This window comes from Tachypleus tridentatus, chromosome 6, assembly GCF_004210375.1.
Source record: "Tachypleus tridentatus isolate NWPU-2018 chromosome 6, ASM421037v1, whole genome shotgun sequence".
Lineage (NCBI taxonomy): Eukaryota > Metazoa > Arthropoda > Merostomata > Xiphosura > Limulidae > Tachypleus > Tachypleus tridentatus.
In genome coordinates, this window is record NC_134830.1 from 54,871,295 (window position 1) to 54,891,191 (window position 19,897).

The following is a 19,897-nucleotide window of genomic DNA, read 5'->3' on the forward strand; positions in this document are numbered from 1 at the left end:
GCAATATTATGAGGTATAATAACACAACAAAGTAACACAATATTATCAGACATAACAACGCAATATTATCACACATAATAACACAATATTATCAGGTATAATAACATAATATAACAATATTATCAGTTATAATATCACAACATAACACAATATCATGAGGTATAATTACACAATATATACAACATTATGAGGCATAATAACACAACATAACAATATTATCAAGAATAGTAAGACTATATCATGAGGCATAATAACACAATAATATCAGGTATAATAACACAACGTAACACAATATTATCAGGAATAATGACACAACGTAATAACACAATATTATCAGGCATATTGACACAATATATAAAATATTATGAGGTATAATAACATAACACAATATTATCAGGTGTAATAACACAACATCACACAGTATTATGAGGCATTATAACACAACATAATAGCACAATATTACTAGATGTAATAACACAGCAAAGAAACACAATAATATCAGGCGTAATAACACAATATTATCAGGTGTAATAACACAACATAATCAAGTATAATAACACAGTATTACCACGTATAATAACACAATATAATAATGCAATATTATCAGATATAATAAGGTCTCGGATATAAAAAATGGGGGCCTGTGGGTGATTTTTGGGGCCCCCCTTGGCTACCATTTTTATTATATAAACAAAATTATATTTTTATTATATAAACATTTTTATTTAACATATTACTTTTCAAATATTTCGTGTTATTTTAATATTACATTTCCCTGAATTAATAATTTTATACACACCTACCTACTGATTATGAGCTGTCATCCAATTGAACCGACGAGCCTTTTTTTTGTGCAAATTCATTAATAATATTTCGAAAATCGATTTCTTTGGCCAGAGCATGTTCAAAGTAGAAAATTGCCAGCGAATATAATCGCTTTTGCTTTATTGTTGAATGTGTGCAACATTTCAGTCGCTGTAACTTAGAAAACCTCCGCCGATACAATTAATTGGCCATCATCAATGGCAAAGTGCATTCTGTATGCATTTAAGACATTGGGGAAAACTTTTCCAAGCTGATGCTGGATGAGCATATTGAATGCACGAAGCTCTCCACTGAACGAATCGTTTGCGTCATCAGAACGGCGGAAAACAGCAGCAAATTGAATCATTTTATCGCCAAGCGATTTTTCTAAATCGTTGGGATTTGAAAAGACCTGTTTTTGGCAGTTTTTGTGAACCATGGTATTTTCGTCCTCACGGATTTTTTTTAAAACGCCAGATTTTTCATTTATGTTGCAGTATGCTTTCTTGTGAAACTCTAATTCTGGCTTCAATTGGTTGATGATCGCAATGAAGACGTCTACGCGAAAATTCTCACGTCCTGTACGCAACGTTTCCGAGCTGGATCCTTCGCCGAATGCTGCCTTGCGAATTCGCTTCCGTCATTTATCCTGCTTGTAGTCGGTGGTACTTCTCAGCAACAGAGCCTCGTCTTCGTACTGTTCAAAGTTGTTGCGCTATTTAGATTACCATACTCAGCAATATTAGTCGCTATTTGGATTACCATACTTAACAGTATGGGTCGCTATTTGGATTACCATACTAAACGGTATGAGTCGCTATTTGGATTACCATACTTAACAGTATGAGTCGCCAAAAAACTTTTTACAATATTTTGCAATCAATTCAAGTAGTCCTCCGAAGTTTCCATTATTCTTCCTACCAAAATCCCCATCTTTCCCGCTTAAAGGCAACCCACGTTCACCACAGTACAAAATCACATTGAGCGAATGCTCAAGAATGGATATCCAATAGCTTTTCCACATTCTGAGGCTTGTTTCAAGTTTCTCATCAATTCAGCCTTGCGCAGGAACACGTTGTGAAAGTGCAATTGTAGAATTCCAGTACATTTGTGTTTCTTCATGTCGTTAGACCGATATGCTTCCACTTATCAAATCCATTGACGAAATCAGTATTTCCAGCTGAGAACAGGCGGCAGTAGAAGCAAAAAGCTTTACCAGTTGCGGGTGAGTAACAAAGCCATGAACATTCTGTTCTTTCTTTTGTCAGTGAATGCACGCGGATAAACATGTTTTGTCCAAAATAACAATGCTGATCTTCTTTGTAACCACGCTTTGATGGTGAGAGATTGGCGTCCTTATGCTGGCAGCGTAACCGAAGTGGACATTTTCCTTCTCCCGACTCAGATTCAGTTAGTTTAGCTTGTATCTCTGGTTGTACAAGCTGCAACCATAGTCCATCATTCAACACAAAATTAGCGATTTCAGGTTGCTGCGACGTTGAAGCCCCTTCTGTTTCCGAGGTAGATGAAGGGACATTTACAGGGACAGACGCTCGAACAGCTTCATGAATAGAAGACAAAGTAGTGGCTTCATGGATAATGAAGTAACACTTTCAGCAACAGGCGAAGCAGAATCTTCAGAGCCGGACATAGTGGCAGTAACCGCAAAGTACCGTTTAATAGACTTTGTTTTTGCGATGATCTCACGTAGGGACTCAGATTTTGCACTAGTCTTCTTTCGTTTGCTACTTTTACTTTCGTAAGATCGCTTAGACATTTTACCTCACAATAAAATATCTGAAATAATAATAAATGAAATTAGTAAATGTAACAATAAATATAAAAAACTTAAATTAAAAATAAATATAATATAGAAAATCTGGGGAGCCTCTCAAATGCGGAGCTCTTGTCTGCAAACCACATAGTCCACCCCCATATTCGGGTCTGGGTATAATAACACAACATAATAACAATATATTATCAGGTATAATAACACAACATAAAAGGACAATATTATTAGGTATAATAACACAACATAAAAGGACAATATTATCAGGTATAATAACACAACATAAAAGGACAATATTATCAGGTATAATAACACAACATAGCAACAATATTTGCAAGCATAATAGCACAACATAATAAAATAATATCAGGCATAATAACGCAACATAGTAACACAATATTATTAGACGTAATGGCACAACATAATAACACAATTTTATCAGGCATAATAATACAATATAATAACAAAATAGTATCAATCGTAATAGCACAGTAATATTAGGCATAATAATAAAATATAATAACAAAATAGTGTCAATCATAATAGCACAGTAATATCAGGCATAATAGCACAATATTATCAGGCATAATGGCACAACATAATAACACAATATAATTAGGCATAATCATACAACATAATAACACAATATTATCAGGCATAATAGCACAACATAATAACACAGTATTATCAGGTATAATTACACAACATAATATCCCAGTAATATCAGGCATAATAGTACAATATTATCAGGCATAATAGCACAACGTAACAACACAATATTATCAGGCATAATAACACCACATAATAACATAATATAAGAAGGTATAATAGCACAACATAATACAATATTGTTAGGCATAATAGCACAACATAATAACACTATTATCAGGCATAATAGAGCAACATAATAACACAATATTATCAGGTATAATAACATTGCATAATAACACAACTCATATTTACAAACATCGTCTTATAAAAAGTTGGTTTATCTTACCCAAAAGACGAATTGTAAAGAATTATTCAGAATTGTCTTTGCATTTCGCGCAAAGCTATACGAGGGCTATCTGCGCTAGCCGTCCCTAATTTTGCACTGTAAGACTAGAGGGAAGGCAGCTAGTCATCACCATCCACCGCCAACTTTTGGGTTACTCTTTTATCTACGAATAGTGGGATTGACCATCACATTATAACGCCCCCACAGCTGAAAGGGCGAGCATGCTTGGTGCGACCGGGATGCGAACCCGCAACCCTCAGATTACGAGTCGCACGCCTTAACACGGTTGGCCATGTCGGGCTATTCAGAACTAGCCACCATCAGTGAGTACTACAATTGGTTGAATGTGCCCCAAAAAGGGAAATACAATAAATAGGGCCAAAAATTAAGAAAAATATAAACACTCACGTATTGTTTTTTGACTTATAAAATTTAAGAAATATGTTTTTTTATTTATTTAGATATAGGTTTCAACAACACATTCTCGAACAAAAACCTATATTTTTGCTCTCTTCAGAAGCAATTGTCTCCCGGTTGCATAGCGTTATTGTATCTGCGGACTTATAACGCTAGAATCCGGGTTTCGATACCCCTGGTAGGCAGAGCACAGGTCGCCCATTGTGTGGTGTTGTGCTTAATTTCGAAATATCAACAAAACAATAGAAGAAATCATCACAAGTGGCTTGCAGTGGAAACACGCCCTCTGCTGACAGTGAAGTTGAAATACTTTTAGCTACAACGAAAATGCAATTCTCGTTTTGCACGTTTTATTAAGATTACAATTCATCCCTGAGTTTAAAATTCCACCTGAACTAATGTTCTTGAGTTAAGGTTTGTTCTCAGTGTTTTATTATTTTTTTACATTTCTTTTCGATTCCTCTTATTTAATTTGAATTACGTATTATAAATCAATGCTTCTTAGTTCAGTACAAGATAAATACAAATTTTAAAAATATTCTAGTTTTTCTTTATCACTTTTTCTATTGCTGTATCGAACTAGTTTTTTATCGTTCATCAGAATATAGAATTAAAGAGTCAATAGACGCCATCAGTATACTTTGAAAGCATATTTTCTTATTTTATATTTTAATTATGATAAAAACAATAATATAACTAGTTTACACAAGTTTTATTTTCAAAGAACATACGGGAGCCAATTGTCTTTGATACTCAACGCTTCAACGGACAAATCAGTTATCCCTCAATAGATGCCGCTATAAGCCAACGGCAAGCTTTTCCTCCATTCGCAGAAGGTGAGTAAACGAATGAAAACTTTATAGTGCGTTTTCCTCATTACGTATCCAATGTATCCGGCCGGACGTTAGAAGCAATGTGCCTAAAAAGAATAAAATACGAAGACATCTTGTATTATTTTATTAAAATGTACTGAGTAATAATTGTGTTCCTTTAAAATCCAACCATTTTAAGAACTCACAGAATCAGAAAGATATTTAATGGTGTTTTTGTTGTTTTTTGCCTTTGAAAACTAATTAGAACGACAGTTTGATGTTGTATTTAGTGGCAAGAAGAAAAACTTATAATTAATTTTGTTCGATTTTATTTTTAAATAAAATGACCAAGGAGGAGATGACATTAGTTTTGATTTTCTTAGGTTGTTATAGTTTTCCGTCTATTCTCATTATATTCTTAAACGACCTAATAAACAAAAATTAATATATTTAATCTTTAGGCAAGCCCTTTTACTATCATACTCGGTCCCAACTCTCACCAGGTAGTTAGGGCAATGGGCTCGTAGTCTGAGGATCGCGGGATCGAAACCCGTCATACCAAACATGCTCGTCCTTTCATCCATGGAGCTTTATAACGTCACACTCAATTTCACTATTAGTTGGTGAAAGAGTATCTCAAGAATTGGCCGAAATGACTTCCCTCTAGTCATCCACTGCTAAAATAAGGATGGCTAGAACAGATAGCCCTCGTGTAGCTTTGCGCCAAATTCAAAACAAACAAACTTCTATAAATAGGAAAATATTCACAAAACCCTATTTGGATACATTAGGTAGTCCAGAAATAAATGTCGTTTTTCAACTGCGAAGCTTGGAAAAGTATAAAACAGTGTTGTAAAACATGATTTAATCAAGGTAAGCACCATTTGTTTCAACACACTTTCTCCAACGTGTAATGATACTGTTTACGTCCCTGCTCTAGAAATCAGTTTCTATGGTCATTTAACTCCCTGAAAGCTTCTTCTGCAGCTGCCTGGTTCTGAAAGCATTTATTGTTCAAAATGTTGTCAAAGTACTTGAAAAAATTAGAATTTGTAGAGGAAAGGTCCGAGTTATAAGGTGGATGAGGAAGAACCTCGATTCCCAGTTCGTTCAATTTTTGGAGCGTCATCCTTGACAGGTCTAATAACGCCAATTTTGTTGATCTTCAGTCAGCTCATGCAGAACTCACTTATCCAACTTTTTCGTCTTTCCAATCGCACTCAGATGACTGGCAATGCTTGATTTGCTTGTGCCTAGCTTTTCTGCAAGCTCACGTACTGTTGTGCGAGAGTCTGTCTAAACTGCGTCCCTTAATGTGTTTCCATCTGAAGATGACTGCCTTCCACAACCTTTGCGGTCTCCAAGACTTTCATCTCCATGTCGAAACCATTGTAACCAACACTGATCTGTACGTTCAATAAGAGATCCATGGCCGAATGCCTAGTTTATGTTCCGTGTAGTTTCGGTAGCTTTTCGTCCAAGTTTGAAGTCGTAGAGGAAAATCAGATGAAAGTCCTTCTTGGTCATGCCTTGAGGATTACGAAACTTACTCTGAGTAGAATTGAAACAGCAGGCAATTAAAACACCTTCTAAATGACAAACGTTGGATTAAACCAACCAACCAACGATAAGTTATTCAATATTCACCTCTAAATGTCATCTTGAGAATTCTTACATTTATATTTAGTCAACCTAATAATTACACACACTTTTTAACATTTGTGTGCTATCGGATAATTAAGTAACCATGTAACATTTAGCACTTAAAACTCATCAAGCTTGGTATTTTATCAGGAATTGCTCATATCAGAATTAAATTCCATAGTTTATAAAGCTAAAATTCAGAGCCTCAGCTATTCGGTTAGTAAAGCATACGTGATCTGTTACGAAGCTTTACTATTAACAATAAACAAGGGAACAAAATCCTCTAATCACTACCGAGATATCAGTAATTGGCAATAAGTTAGAACACCGCTCGGATTCTAGTGTTACGTTGTTACATGCTGAATTATGACAGTTGCAATTATTTTAGTGCTTTAAATACTTTCATAGACAACGTTCACTATACAGACACCAAGATCCGGTGGTTTGTGGGTTGCTTTATTTCATGATCTTTAAACTAGGACACATCAATAACATGAGAGCCATGGAGTAACAAAAGAATGCGCATTCTTCGAAAATTGCACCGAGAGCATCTTGTCGGCGAGTAATATTATATCCTTGTTCAGTCCACCCAATATCGAATAACGTGAAATGATATCTAGACGCTGTTGAGTTTGACTTTAAAACGTAATCCTATTCCAGAGATAAAACAATATCGTGCTTAAAGGCCTAGTGAAATTATCTGTTTTCGATGAATAGCGATTCGATGTTTTACCTGGCATGACAGAAAAGTGTTTCTAACTATGTCAAACTTCTATATCTTCGAAATTCGATAAAAGGATTTTACAGATCGAGTCCTATTTCAGGAATTCTAAATCCTTCCACAAGCTATCCAAAACTTCTTAACTTTCTGAAAGAATATTAAACAAAATACTTTGTATTTCAAACGTATCACATATCATGGTATTAAATTCCTAAGCGAATTTATATAGGCGTAAACATAACGAAGTGTGTATTTATCTGTGTCCATATATATATAACAAGCTTTTGGTCAGTCTGAAACGTAAATATACCAGATCATCCCTTAAATAACGTCCGGTTTTAGGTTCAGAAAAAGAGAAATAATTTCAAACGCTTTTAATGTTATTTAATCAATAATTTATGTTCCATTATTATTAATTACTTCCTGCCAACGATTCACAAGCTTCTGAATTTCACTTCTATAAAATTCCTGGGGTTTGGAGGAAAAGAATGTAGAGAGGGTAGTTTTGACATCTTCATGTGTTCCAAGCTCTTTCCGTAAAGATAGTTCTGCACACTTCGGTACAGATGATAATCAGATGGAACAAGGTCTGGAGAACAAGGAGGATGTGGAAGTTTTTCCAGTCTAGCTTTTCAGTCTTTTTTGCAGATGTAATCCTTGTTGTATGGGACCGTGCATTATCCTGGTGTAACACAACACCTTCACGACTGATCAAAGCAGGCATCTTTTCTTTCAGTGCAACATTCAAGCGTTCTAATTGTTGACAATAAAAGTCTGATGTAATCGTTACATTGAGTGGCAGCAACTCAAAGTGGATCACACCAACAATATCCTACCAAACGCTTAAAAAGACTTTCCTAGGGTGGAGGTCCAATTTGGGCTGTGCTTTAGCCAGTTTACATGCACTGAACCATTACCTGCGGCGCTTAGCATTTTTATAATATGTTCATTTTTCATCTCCAGTCACTAATCTATCCAAAAAATGCGAGTTACGTTCATGAAAGTGCAGAGAAGTGCAAATATCCACTCTTGCTCTAAGGTTGGCTTCTGTCAAATTATGGAGGACCCATTTTCCAAGTTTTGACACCTCTCCAAGCTGTTGCAGATGACAGTAAACTGTTGAATTGGTTGGATTAAGTTCCTCTGCTAGTTCTTCAACTGTTGCAGCACAATCTTCATCATGTGCAGCCAGCAGCAAGTCATCATTAAACTCATCAGGACGACCTGAACGTGGCGCATCACTTAAGATGTAGTCAGCTGATATGAACTTCTGAAACACCTACGACATTTTCTTTCATTGAGAGACTCCGCACCATAAACACCTTAAATATTTCATGTAGTTTCTGCTGCACTATTGCATTTTTTAAACTCGTAAAGCATTATATACCTAATGTGTTCCTCAGACACATCCATCTTAATAAGGGTTTATTTCACTAATGATTTGACAAAGTGGAGTTGAATCAGTTTCTTTTATTTGTCTGAACATTTTTATACCCGTCCTACTACATATTTTAGTCATTAAAGCCTTCTACAAAGACAGATATGATGATGTACTTTCTGTATTACATTTTCGGACATTATTTATGGGATGAACTGACAGAATGTTTATCTGACGTATGCGTGATTTAGAATAAGTAGAGAATTCACTGAAAATATTTTAACATCTTTAGTTTTTGAACGTATTATTACTCTTTCGTTACGAAGTATTTGAAAAATTATTCGCATAATTACATGCATTGTTTACTGTTCGTAATTTTTTATGTTTGAAAATAATTGATATTGACAGATGAGGTTTGAACTGTTATAATTTGTTAACCAATAAATAAGGCTGAAAGAGTATCACACTACACTGTTGTGTAAAATTTTGCTTTTACAATGAACTGGGTTTATGACTGTTTTACTCTGTAGCAATCGGGATTTGATTCCTAACGCTGTACGTAGCAGATAACTCAAAGTGGCTTTACGTCAAAGCAAAACATGAAAACACTGTTGTATTATTGAAGGGTGTTTAATATGACAGAATATCTTAAAAATTGGATTTCAAATAATCTAAATGTATGCTGTACAATAGGTAGTTACAGCGTCAGTTATTGTTAGACAAAAGAAAATATCATCCCAAATCGACATTTTTGAGAAATTCTAGGACATGTAACTACAACAGAGGAGAAATATAATAGATGATGTATTATGCACACGAGCAGCTGTATAATAAATACTCCAGGAGTATTATAGTTGGTCTGTTATGCACCTAAACTGCTGTATAATAGATCAGGAGCATTATAGATGGTCTATTATGCACCTGAACTGTTGTACAATAGACCAAGAGTATTATAGATGGTCTGTTACGCACCTGAACTGCTGTATAATAAAGCAGGAGTATTATAGAAGATCTATTATACACCTGAACTGCAAGATAGACCAGGGGTATTATAGATGGTCTGTTATGCACCTGAATTACTCTATAATTGACAACGGGTATTATAGACGATCTAGTTTATATCTGAACTGCTGTATAAGAGATCAGGAGTATTATAAAAAACCTCAACTGTTATATAATAGAGTATTATAGATAGTGTATTATACCTGAATTGGTATTTAGAAGAACAGGAGTATTATAGACCTATTATACACCTGAACTTCTGCATAACAGACCAGGAACATTATAGATGATCTGTTATGCACTTGAACTGTTGTATAATAGACCAGGAGTATTATAGATGGTGTTTATGCATCGGAATTACTGTGTAATAGACATGGTGTATTATATATGATTTATTATGCACCTTAACACCTGTATAATAGACCAGGAGTATTATAGGTGATCTATTATACACCTGAACTTTTGCATAATAGACCAGGAGCATTATAGATAGTCTGTTATGCACCAGAACTCCTGTGTGATAGAAAAGCAGTATTATAGATTGTCTATTTCGCACCTGAACCGCTATGTAATAGAACAGGAAAATTATAGAAGATCTACTATACGCCTGAACTGCTGAATAATATACCAGGAGTATTATATATGAACTGTTAATCACTTGGCTTGCTGTATAATAGACCATGAGTATTATAGAGAGTCTGCTATTCAACCTAAATACTGTATAATAGACCAGAAGTATTAGAGAAGATCTATTATATGCATGAACTGCTGTATGATAGACTAGGAGTATTATAAAAGATATAACAAACATCTCAACTGCTGTATAATAGACTAGGAGTATTATAAATGATCTATTATGCACCAGAATTCCTGTATAATAGACCACGAGCGTTATAAATGATCTATTAAGCACCTGAAATGGTGTATAATCGACCAGGAGTATTACTGAAGATATATTAAACATCTCAACTGCTCTATAATAGTCCAGCAGTATTATAAATGGTCTATTATGCATCTGAACTACTGTAAAATGGACCAGAAGTATTAAAATTTTTCTGTTTTGCACCTGAATCGCTGTATAACAAACCAGGAGCAATATATAGGGTTTATTATGCACCCGAACTGTTGTATAATAGACCAAGAGTATTATATATGTTCTGTTACGCACCTGAACTTCTGTATAGTAAAGCAGGAGTATTAAAGAGGATCTGTTATACACCTGAACTACTGTGTAACAGACCAGGAGTGTTATAGATCATCTACTATGCGTTTGAACAGCTGTATAATAGATCAGGAGTATTATAGAAGATATACACTTGAACTTCTCTAAGTTAGGCCAGGAGTATTATAGATGATCTGTTATGAACTTGAACTGCTGTATAATAGAGAAGGAGTATTATAGATGGTCTGTTATGCACCTGAATTACTGTATAATAGATAAGGACTATTATAGACGATCTATTGTCCACCTTAACTGCTGTATAACAGATCAGAAGTATTATAAAAGATTTATTGTACACCTCGACTGTTATATAATAGAACAATGGTGTTATAGATGGTGTATTATGCACCTGAATTAGTATATAGTAGACCAAGAGTATTATACAAGACCTATTATACACGTGAACCACTGTACAATAGATCAGGAGTATTATAGAAAATATATTATACACCTGAACGTCTGCATAATAGACCAGGAGTAATATACCATATTTGTTATTCATTTGAAGTGCTGTGTAATAGATCAGAAGTATTATACATGGTCCGTTATGCACCAGAACTGCTGTATAATATACCAGGAGTGTAAATAGAATCTGCTATGCACTCGAAATGCTTTATAATAGACCAGGACTATTATAGAAGATCTATTATACACTTGAACTGCTGTGTAATAGACCAAGAGTATTATAGATGGTCTGTTATGCACGTAAACTGCTGTATAATAAACCAAAAGTGTTATAGAAGATCTCTTCTACACCTCAATCAGTAGAATATCTTATGATTCAGTAACATTTAAACAGTAAAAACACCAGATAATCAGTTTAGTATCTTATCAATGAGTACGATTTAAAGAGTGAAAATACCAGGTAGAGTATCCTATGATTTAATGGGATTTAGAAAATAAAAATACCAGATAATCAATAGTGTATCTTATGATTCTGTAAGAATTAACAGTAAAAATACGAGATAATCAGTCGAGTATCTTATGATACAGTAGGATTTAAAGAGTAAAACTACAAGATAATCGGTAGAGCATCTTATGATTCGCTAAGATTCAAACAGTAAAAATACGAGATAATCAGTGGACTGTCTTATGATTCAATAAAATTTAAGGAGTAAAAATACCAAATAAACAGTAGAGTATCTTATGATTCAGTCGGATTTGAATAGTAAAAATACCAAATAATTAATATAGTATCTTATTTAATACGATTTCAATAGTAAAACTACCAGACAATCAGTGGAGTATTGTAAGATTCAGTAGAATTTAAGGAGTAAAAATACCAGAGAACCAGAAGAGTATCTTATGATTTAATAGAATTTAAATAGTAAAACTACCAGATTATCAGTGGAGTGTCTTATGATTCATTAAGATTTAAAGAGTAAAAATTCGATATAATCAGTAGAGAATTTTATGATTAAGATTTAAACAATAAAAATACCAGATGATCAATACTGTATTTTATGATTTATTAGGTATAAAGAGTAAAATTACCAGATAATTAGTAGAGTATCTTATAATTCAGTAAAATTTATACAGTAAAAACACGAGATAATCAGTATGTTATATGAGGATTTAGTAAGATTTAAAAAATAAAAATACTAGAAAATGAATAGAGTATCTTATGATTTAAGATGATTTGAAGTGTGACAATACCAGATAATCAATAGAGTATGTTATGAATTATTAAGACTGAAACAGTTAAAATACGATATCATCTTTAGAGTATCTTATGATTCAGTAAAATTTAAATAGAAACAATACGATATAATTATTAGAGTATTTTATGATTCAGTACGATTTAATCCGTGACAAAACCACATAGTCAGTAAAGTATCTTATGATATAGTAGGATTTAAAGAATGAAAATATTAAATAATCAGAGTACCTTTTGATTTAGTAGGACTTAGAGAGTAAAAAACCAAATAATCAGTAGTGTATCTGATGATTTAGTAGGATTTAACGAGTAAAAATACAACATACTCAGTAAAGTATCTTAATATTTAGTAAGATTTAAACAATAAAAATACTAGATAATTAGTAGAGAATCTTTTGATTTAGTAAGATTTAAACAGCAAAAATAACAGATAAAAAGTAGAGTATCTCATGATTTAGTAGCAGTTATAGAGTAAATTGACCAAACAATCAGTAGAATATCTTGTGATTTAGTAGGCCTTAAAGAGTAGAAATACTAGATGACCAGTAGAGTATCTGATGATTCAGTAGGATTTAATAAGTAAAAATACAACATAATCAGTAGAGTATCTTATTATTTAGTAAGATTTAAACAATAAAAATACTAGATAATTAGTGGAGAATCTTATGATTTAGTAAGGTTTAAACGGGAAAAATACCATATAACCAGTAGATTATCTTATGATTTAATAGGATTTAAATAGAAAAATTACCAGATAGTCAGAGGAGTATCTTAGGATTCAGTAGGATTTAAATATTAAAAATACGAGACAATCAGTAAGGTACCTTATGATTTAATAGGATTTAATGTGTAACATTACGAGATAATCCGTAGAGTATCTTAGTATTCAGTAGGACTTAAAGAGTAAAAATACTAGATAAGCAGTAGAGTATCTTGTGATCAGTTGGATTTAATTCGCAAAAATATCAGATAATCCATAGAGTATTTTGTGATTTAATAAGATTTCAATATTAAAAATCCCAGATAATCAGTAGAATATCTTATGATTTAGTAAGATTTAAACACTGAAAATACCAGATAATGAATAGACTATCTTATGATATTGTAGCATTTATAGAGTAAATTGACCAGATAATCAGTAGAGTATCTTATTATTTAGTAGGGTTTAAGGGTAAAAAATACAAGATAATCAGGAGAGTATTTTAAGATTTAATATTTCAGTAGTAAAACTACGAGATAATAAGTAGAGTATCATATGATTTAGTAGGAAGTAAATAGTAAAATTGCCAGATAATAAGTAGAATATCTTATGATTCAGTAAAATCTAGAATATCTTATGATTCAGTAAAATCTAGAATATCTTATGATTCAGTAAAATCTAGAATATCTTATGATTCAGTAAACTGTAGAATATCTTATGATTTAGTAAGATTCAAAGAGTAAAATTACGAGATAACCAGTAAAGTATCTTATGAATCAGTGGGATTTAAGAGTAAATATACCAGATAATGAGTAGAGTATTTTATGGTTTAGTAGGGTTTAAGGGTTAAAAATACGAGATTATCAGTAGAGTATTTTAAGATTCAGTAAGATTTAAACAGTAAAAATACGATAGAAGTTTTGAGTATCTTATGATTCACTAGTATTTGATCCGTGATATAATCAGATAGTCAGTATAGTATCTTGTGATATTGTAAGATTTAATGAGTAAAAATATAAAATGATCAGAGTATCTTATGATTTAGCAGGATTGAAAGAGTAAAATTTCAAGATAATCAGTAGAGTATCTTATGATTCACTAGGATTTGAAGAGTAAAAATACGAGATAATCAGTAGAGTGTATTATCATTTAGTTGGATTTAAAGAGTAAAATGACCAGAGAATCAGTTGTGTATCTTATGATTCAGTAAGATTTAATCAGTAAAAATACAATATAATCATTAGAGTATCTTATGATTTAGTAAGATTGAAGCAGTAAAACGCGAGATAATCAGCAGAGTATCTTATGATTTAGTAAGATTTAATCAGTAAAAATACAATATAATCATTAGAGTATCTTATGATTTAGTAAGATTGAAGCAGTAAAACGCGAGATAATCAGCAGAGTATCTTATGATTTAGTAAGATTTAAAGGTTAAAAATACCAAATGGTAAAAGAGTAGCCCAAGAGTTGGCGGTGGGTGGTGGTGTCTAGTTACCTTCCCTTTAGTCTTACACTACTAAATTAGTGCTACTAGCACAGATAGCCCTCGACTTGCTTTGCGTGAAATTCAAAAAAGAAAACAAACATGAATTTTTTTTTCGAATCCATCAAGTTGACAATGAATCGTAACAATTTATTCGAAATTAACACGATGTTTGTGTTTTCTGTGAGATTTTCTTATAGCAAAGCCGCATCCTAACATCTGGTGTGTCTACCGAAGGGAACTGAACCAAGTCAATAGAGTTACCTATGTCCCAGTATGGAACTTTTTTTGTGTGTATGTGGAAGATGGTTTTAGTTTAGAGAATAATAAAATTATTATTTGGAAAGAATGATATCTTATGTGAATTATAGAGTCTGATTCCAAAAAATGGGGTATTTTTTATGGTTTACTTTGCAAAACGTGGACGTCTGGTACATGGCGGTTACTAATATGTATTAATTTGCCTCAACCTGACGCAGGTCAGGAGGGGCTATATTCGTCCTGGTTTCCTTGTTTCATTAATTGTACTTATCGGTTTTGACTCATGTTGAAAATCGCAATGCGTATAATATACCTTCAACCTTTTGCATTCCTGCCTTAAAATTAACGTATTTTATTACTGCCAGTGCTATTATTGTATAAGATTATTTTTATTAATTAGTTTGCGGTATCGCACCGTCTAATACATTAAAAATTGAAGTTGAAATTCTGAGAAAAACACGATAACTTTTATCAATCAATAGCGACGACTCGAACAAGTGAACTTTGATGAATCCGTAGTGGGCCCGGCATGGCCAAGCGTGTTAAGGCGTGCGACTCGTAATCTGAGGGTCGCGGGTTCTCATCCCCGTCGCGTTAAACATGCTCGCCCTTTCAGCCGTTGGGGCGTTATAATGTGACGGTCAATCCCACTATTCGTTAGTAAAAGAGTAGCCCAAGAGTTGGCGGTGGGTGGTGATGACTAGCTGCCTTCCCTCTAGTCTTTCACTGCTAAATTAAGGACGGCTAGCACAGATAGCCCTCGAGTAGCTTTGTGCGAAATTCAAAAAAAACAAAAAAAACAGAATCCGTAGCAGTGATAGGTAGCGTATAAACAACTTCAAGTATACTGAGCGGTGAACCTCATGTGGTCACGCAAACATACTTAAGTTTTTGCTTACCTGAAGTCTTTCAAATGATCCGACTACCTACAACGGAAGATACAAACACCAATTTCTTATGTTAACGAAGAATACTGATAAAGAAATACAATATTTATGAGCTGATCAAGATTAGTTTGCTCTGTACAATTTCCTAAGGTGCAGCTAATTTCTTGTATTTTCCACGATCCTTTTTTTCTTCTTTTTCCAGCTTGATATTTTATGTATTAATTTACGTGTAGGATATGACAAATACACTGTTTCGGTAATTTTTTCTTGTGTGTATGTTGACTTTATGTGAAACTCCTGCTATTAGTTGTTTCCTCTTAAGAAAGAGTTAAGATAACTGTAACGGAATTACTTGTTGTTAGAAGGATTGCAATACCTACAATACATTAACTTGCTGCTACGAAGGGGTTATAACACTTATAATATATTTAGTTGCTGTTACGTTGAGGTTACAGCATTCATAATACATTTAAGTGTTAGTATGGAAGGGATAGAACACTTATATGCATTCATTTGTTGTTACGGAAGGGTTACAACATTTGTGATATGGTTATCTACTGTTAGAAGGTTTACAACACCTATGATACGGTTAGCTGCAGTTACGGAAGGGTTACAACACGTATTATACGGTTATGTGCAGTTACGGAAGGGTTGCAACACGTATACGGTTATGTGCAGTTACAGAGGGGTTACAACACGTATACGGTTATGTGCAGTTACAGAGGGGTTTCGACACCTATGATATGTTTAGCTGCAGTTACGGAAGGGTTACAACACGTATTATATAGTTATGTACAGTTACGGAAGGGTTACAACACCTACCATAGGGTTAGCTGAGTTATGAAAGGGTTATAACATGTATGATACTGTTAGGTGCAGTTACAGAAAGGATACTACACCTACCATGGGGTTACAATACGTATTATACGGTTATGTGCAGTTACGGAAGGGTTACAACACGTATTATACGGTTATGTGCAGTTACGGAAGGGTTACTTGTCTGTTTTGTTCATTAAAAAGATTCTAATTTTTTGACTATCAAATATTTAAAGTATACACCATATTTTCATTACCAACATTTGCTAGCTAGATTTATTAGAGTATGTCTGATGAATGGAGCTTGTCGCGCTTCCAAACGTTTATATTTTCAAGCACGTGACATCACTTTTCGTAATTGATAGATCAATATATCAATAATGATTTAGTTTTTTATTATAAGCGCCATAGGTCATTTTCACGTCTTCGTACGTTAAACTACTACAAGAAAATTAGACATAAACTGTTCGGTTTTAACTGTTAAACGCTACGTGAGCGTTTATAAAATATCTGCGTGACCAAAGTTATTGAATTAAATTAAAATGTACTTTAAAGTCATTACGTTGTTCAAAATGAATGAAGTCTTTAACTTTTTATTTTACCTTCCAGTAGTGGTTCAATTGTATGTTTAACAACTGACAAACGAAAGTGTTTTTGTTTTTTTTATGCATGATATAGGATGTCAAGATTCACTAGTATAGTGTCGTGCGTATTTGTTAAGCGCCATAGGTCATTTTCACGTCTTCGTACATTAAACTACTACAAGAAAATTAGACATAAACTGTTCGGTTTTAACTGTTAAACGCTACGTGAGTGTTTATAAAATATCTGCGTGACCAAAGTTATTGAATTAAATTAAAATGTACTTTAAAGTCATTACGTTGTTCAAAATGAATGAAGTCTTTAACTTTTTATTTTACCTTCCAGTAGTGGTTCAATTGTATGTTTAACAACTGACAAACGAAAGTGTTTTTGTTTTTTTTATGCATGATATAAGATGTCAAGATTCACTAGTATAGTGTCGTGCGTATTTGTTAGTGGTGTCGACAGTGCCCCCCGCTAGTATAGCGGTAAGTCTCCGGATTTACAACGCTAAAATCAGGGGTTCGATTCCTCTCAGTGGGCTCAGCAGATGGCCCGATGTGGCTTTGCTATAAGAAAAACACAAACATACGTATGGCTCAAAATATCAATAGTAGGCCTGGCATGGCCAAGCGCGTGAGGCGTGCGACTCGTAATCCGAGGGTCGCGGGTTCGCGCCCGCGTCGCGCCAAACATGCTCGCCCTCCCAGCCGTGGGGGCGTTATAATGTTACGGTCAATCCCACTATTCGTTGGTAAAAGAGTAGCCCAAGAGTTGACGGTGGGTGGTGATGACTAGCTGCCTTCCCTCTAGTCTTACACTGCTAAATTAGGGACAGGTAACGGAGATAGCCCTCGAGTAGCTTTGTGCGAAATTCAAAAACCAAACCAAACCGGTGTCGACAGCTTACACAAGATATTTAACTCGTATATAACATTCGATTTTAAAGTGTCAAAAGAATTGGATTCTGAAACTATAACTAAACGTCAAAATGGATTTGGAACTTCAAAAGTGGAACGAAATCTAAATTCAGTAACTTTTGTTAATTTTAGAGGTAAGAATTTTTTCTCCCGCTGGTGCAGCGGTAAGTCTACGAATTTACAACGCTAAAATGAGGGGTTCGATTCCCTTCGGTGGACTCATCAGACTGCCCGATGCAGCTTTGCTATAATAAGAAAACACACACACACACATATTCTAAGAAACTTTAAGAATAGATAATGTAGAAAGCGCCACCTTGTGGATATTACACTAAATAAACGTGCAAATTGCAGCTGATAAAGATGTTTTGAGTTTCGTTCAAAACTACAGCACCTAATTTAGCAGTGAAAGACTATAGAGAAAGCAGCTATTTCTCACCCCCACCACCAACTCTTAGGCTACTCTTTCATCAACGAACAGTGGGATTGGCATACATTATAACACCCCTTACAGCTGAAAGGGCGAACAAATTGGGTGGGACAGAGAAGATGTTTTATGTAAAGTTTTTATTTTCGATTTAATCATTTAGTGTATTTTTCCTTAGATTAGCTAGAATTATTTCATAATATATATTATATTCTAGTGAAATTAAATAAATACATTTATATGAAATTAAATAAGTAAACAAAACCATGAGGAAGGACTGAGTTAAAAACAGCAAATCCCAACCTCTGATTAATTATATTATAACCACAAATTTTTAAGCCAAAACAAAACACATTGAAATTAAGCAAAATGCGCTGCTTTTTTTAAGAAAAAGAGCCTATGGTACAAGCTACAACGTGGATTATAAAATGTATCCTAGGTTTTGTAGGTGACTACAGAAGTAGGACCCCCCATTACGGTGAGGATACACCATCTATCAGTCTTAACCTCCAATTCGGTAGTTTTACATAGCATTTTAAATTGGGGGCAGGAGTGCTAACTTCAAGAGGTAAGTTTCATTTTACTTACTCCCCAGATGGTAGTACCTTATTTTCCTTATTTTTTGTTTTCATTATTATTTTTTATTTCATATGTTTGCATCTTTTAAATGTTTATCTTCTTATTACTCTTATTTCAACTTGGGAGAACAGTCACCTTCCAACATCGGTCTGCAGGCAGTGAAGGGTGATATAGATGTGTGATGTTGTGGGCTTGAGCACCCACATCTTGCTCTCCTAATTTCTAATCTTCTTATGTGAGACTAGCGAATTGGAGGTTAAGATTAATAGACGGTGTATACCCACCGCAATGTACGTCCCACTTCCGCAGTCACCTCCAAAACCTAGGATACATTTTATAATCCCACTTTGTAGCTTGTACCCTAGGCAACTTTTAAAAAAAAAGCATCATATTTTGTTTATTTTTAATGTGTTTTGCTTTGGCTTAAAAATTTGTGTTTATATATGTTAAATCCATATTTTAATATTTAATTTCTCATGTAGTAATACTATATGGATAATCAATGATTGGACTGATATATAACTTTTTTTTTTAAGTTTCAAGTTTAATCATAATGTGAACCCTAATATCATTCGGTAGATGACTTAAGTTTGTACTCAGTGTGACTGAAAGCTCATGCCACTTTAGAAACAAGGAGGCAAGATGATCATTCATGTTATTAGTGTATTCTGTTAAAATCATTCGAGACATATAAGCGTGTACTTATTGTACATATTTCATGTGTGTTTCAACTTACGTATTTATTGATCACAGCGTTCCATCTTTTGATACAACACTGAAATGATATATTTGGCTA

General features: G+C 33.8%; 1 protein-coding gene across 1 annotated transcript in view; it reads left to right on the forward strand.

Annotated features, from left to right (window-relative positions):
- Window positions 1-19,897, forward strand: part of LOC143252551 (receptor-type tyrosine-protein phosphatase N2-like) — a 116,996-nt gene that overhangs the window by 83,465 nt on the left and 13,634 nt on the right. Inside the window, exon 5 of the mRNA XM_076504883.1 lies at window positions 4,732-4,843. The gene's annotated coding sequence lies outside the window, so the exon portion shown is untranslated. The remainder of the gene's footprint in view (window positions 1-4,731; window positions 4,844-19,897) is intronic.